This window comes from Arachis duranensis, chromosome 4, assembly GCF_000817695.3.
Source record: "Arachis duranensis cultivar V14167 chromosome 4, aradu.V14167.gnm2.J7QH, whole genome shotgun sequence".
NCBI lineage: Eukaryota > Viridiplantae > Streptophyta > Magnoliopsida > Fabales > Fabaceae > Arachis > Arachis duranensis.
In genome coordinates this window covers 19,154,103-19,157,983 of record NC_029775.3, presented here as the reverse complement: position 1 = coordinate 19,157,983, position 3,881 = coordinate 19,154,103, and the positions used below count along the sequence as shown (strand labels likewise).

The window sequence follows — 3,881 nt, the reverse complement described above, 5'->3', positions numbered from 1 at the left end:
TGAGTCAGTTAAATATAAATCATTAAATAGTAGACAAACAAATTTTGTTAGAGCAAAACATTATAAGTTCACACATATGAAATCATAAACTAAAGTTAGAAATTATTTGATAGTTAGATTCTGATTTTATTGGATGTCAAGACAATTTTAATTCATTGCATGTATATTCATATCTTCATTGAAAGAGTTCTTTAGAAATATGTTAAAAAAACACTTATTACTCTTTCTACTAAAATAATTGAACATAAAAAACCTTTTGAAAGCATTCATTTGATGATTACGAAAATTTGTCATAAATTATGAAAAAAATAAATTTAAAAGACCACTTGAGTTATTTTGTATTTTATATTTTTATTAAACAAGAGAGTTCAGAGTGTTTAAGTATTTTGTGAGCAAGTTAGCACAAACTCCACAAATGCACGCATATTTGGTTAATAAAAAACAAGCACCCAAAGTCTTTCATGGGAATACTATTCATATGAGTGTCATATCATTTTATGATATATTGTCTTAGAAGACATTAATGGAGATATTGAACTGAAAGATATTAACTTCAGATATCCTGCTAGGCCAAATGTGCAGATCTTTGCTGGATTCTCATTGTGTGTTCCAAATGGCACAACTGCTGCTTTGGTTGGTCAAAGTGGCAGTGGCAAGTCAACTGTGATAAGTTTATTGGAAAGATTCTATGATCCTAATGCTGGAGAAGTACTCACAGATGGAGTCAACTTAAAGAATTTCCAATTTAGATGGATAAGAGAACAAATTGGTTTGGTTAGTCAAGAACCGACTCTTTTTACAGCTAGTATCAAAGACAACATTGCTTATGGAAAAGAAAGTGCAACTGATGAGGAGATAATGACAGCAATAACACTTGCCAATGCTAAAAAATTCATTGACAAGTTGCCTCAGGTATGTCAATATTAAAACTTCATTGCCCTTTTTTAGTGTTTGGTTAAGGTAAATGAAAGTTTATTGTTATGTTCTCAGGGAATTAACACAATGGCAGGGGAGCATGGCACGCAACTTTCTGTTGGCCAAAAGCAAAGAATTGTCATAGCAAGGGCAATTTTGAAGAATCCTAAAATTCTGCTTCTTGATGAAGCCACAAGTGCATTGGATGCTGAATCTGAACGTGTTATTCAAGAAGCCTTAGAAAAAGCCATGTCAAATAGGACTACTGTAGTTGTTGCACATCGTTTAACAACTATTAAGAATGCTGACACTATTTCTGTGGTTCAACAGGGGAAAATCGTTGAAAAAGGTAATACAATTTCTTTTTCCTCAGACAAAACTAGTTTGAAATGTGTTATGTTGTATCATTATCATGTTAAATTTCCATTCCTGCAGCATGTTGAAAGTATGTTTATCATTTTTTGCATGTTTCCTTTTATTTGTAGGGTCTCATGATGAGTTCATCAAGGACCCTGAGGGTCCTTAATCTCAGCTTATTCGCTTACAAGAAGGGGAAAAAAATGAGGATGAAGATAGCAGAATTTTTGAAGCAGATTTAGATAGAGCTTCCTTCCACAAACCATCGAATTTGAGATCATTAAGCCGAGGTTCATCATGGAGCAGGCGTTCTCATTCAAATAACATTGTTGCCCCTTTAACTTCACAAAGTTCAGTACAAGAAAGAGGTGATGGCGATGTTGAAACTGGTGAACACAGTGATAAGAAGTGCAAAAACGTTTCAATGAAACACTTGGCCTATTTGAACAAACCTGAACTTCCTGTGTTACTGCTTGGAGGCATTGAAAGGATTCGCTCGTTGACAATCCAGAAGGTTATGCACCAAGAAATCAGTTGGTTTGATCATCCTGAAAACGCAAGGTATGGCAGCAACATACCAATATTTCACTTACAAGAAGGAAATATGAAAACATAGAAATATTAATCATCATGTGTTAATTTGATTCATTTTTATTGATTTAACTGAAAGAAATGAATCAACTTTCAGTGGTTCAATCGGTGCAAGACTATCTACTGATGCTTTAACAGTAAGAAGTCTTGTCGGTGACACATTGGCCCTCATTGTGCAAAACATATCCACAATCATAGCAGGCCTAATTATAGCTTTCACTGCTAATTGGATTCTAGCTTTTGTTAATTTTTCAGTAATGTCACCATGTTTTGTATACAACATGATAAGATTCTGTGTTGTCTGGTATAGTTGATGTATGAAGAGGCAAGTCAAGTGGCAAATGATGCTGTTGGTAGCATCAGAACTGTTGCATCGTTTTGTGCAGAACAAAGGTGATTGATATGTATAGGAAGAAGTGTACAGGACCAGAAAAACAAGGTGTAAGGTTGGGGCTTGTTAGTGGAACATGATTTGTTTTCTCATTTATTGCTCTATACTGCACAAATGCCTTTTGTTTCTTCATAGGATCTATTCTTGTGCAACATGGGAAAGCAACATTTTCAGAGGTTTTCAAGGTACCTACCATCAAAGGATCTAGAGTTAAATCTAAGCGTGTGGATAGAACTAATGTAGTGGTAGCTCATAGGCTTTCAACAATCAAAGGTGTTGATATCATTGCTGTGGTGAAGAATGGAGTGATTGCTGAGAAGGGAAGACATGATAAATAAATACACTAAAAAATTAGTGATAATTAATTATATTATATTAGTTAATTAATTAATAATTAAATTAAAACTTAGTTTTCTAATTAAATACAATTTAAATTATTAGTGATTTTTTAAAAACTGTTTAAGATAAAAAAATATATTATTTATGTTGATGAGTTTGGAAAACTCTAAATTAATTTGATGATGAACAAACATTATTAAAAACAATTAATTACAAAATTATTAATTTGATCTTAATTCATACTTGCTTAATAAATAATTTTGTGTGTGCAGATTTGTTACTGGGCCGAAATGAAAAGAAATATCCCAAGCCCAATTAATTAAAATTTCAGCCTGGTGGACGAAATTGTGATCACTATTCTTTAAGTTACATTTATCAACTTGGTGCTGTAGTTGCACGTAATTGTAAAATTATGGAAATTGAATTTGGCATGAGTGGACACAACTCCGTTCAACTAACCAGCAAGTGTACTGGGTCGTCCAAGTAATAAACCTTACGTGAGTAAGGGTCGATCCCACAGAGATTGTTGGTATGAAGCAAGCTATGGTCACCTTGTAAATCTCAGTTAGGCAGATTAAATTTGTTTATGGGTTTTCGAAAATTAATAATAAAAAGAAAATAAAAGGGATAGAAATACTTATGTAAATTAACATTGGGGATTTCAGATAAGTGTATGGAGATGCTATGCTCCTCTTGAATCTCTACTTTCCTATTACAGTCGGAATCCTACTCAGAATACCATAGACAAGGTTTAGACTTTCCGGATCCTCATGAATGCCGCCATCTATCTAGCTTATACCACGGAGATTCTGTTGGAGAATCTAAGAGATACACATTCAAGCTCTGTTGCATGTAGAACGGAAGTGGTTGTCAATCACGTGCGTTCATAGGTGAGAATGATAATGAGGGTTACTTATCATCACATTCATCATGTTCTTGGGTACGAATGAACATCTTGGAATAAGAATAGAAGAGAATTGAATATAAAGTAATAATAATTATATTGAAACTCGAGGTACAGCAGAGCTCCACACCCTTAATCTATGGTGTGCAGAAACTCCACTGTTGAAAGTACATAAGTAAAAGGTTCAGGCATGGCCGAATGGCCAGCCCTCTCCATGATCAAGTGACCAAATGATCAAAAGATTAAACTGTCCAAAGATATCTAATACAATAGATAAATGTTCTATTTATAATAAACTAGCTCCTAGGGTTTACATGACTAAGTAATTGATGCATAAATCCACTTCCGGGGCCCACTTGGTGTATGTTTGGGCTGAGCTTGATC

General features: G+C 34.0%; 1 pseudogene; it reads left to right on the top strand.

The window, feature by feature from the left end:
- Nucleotides 1-504: 504 nt before the first annotated feature.
- LOC107483650 (ABC transporter B family member 9-like) lies at nucleotides 505-2,592 on the top strand (annotated as a pseudogene).
- Nucleotides 2,593-3,881: the final 1,289 nt, after the last annotated feature.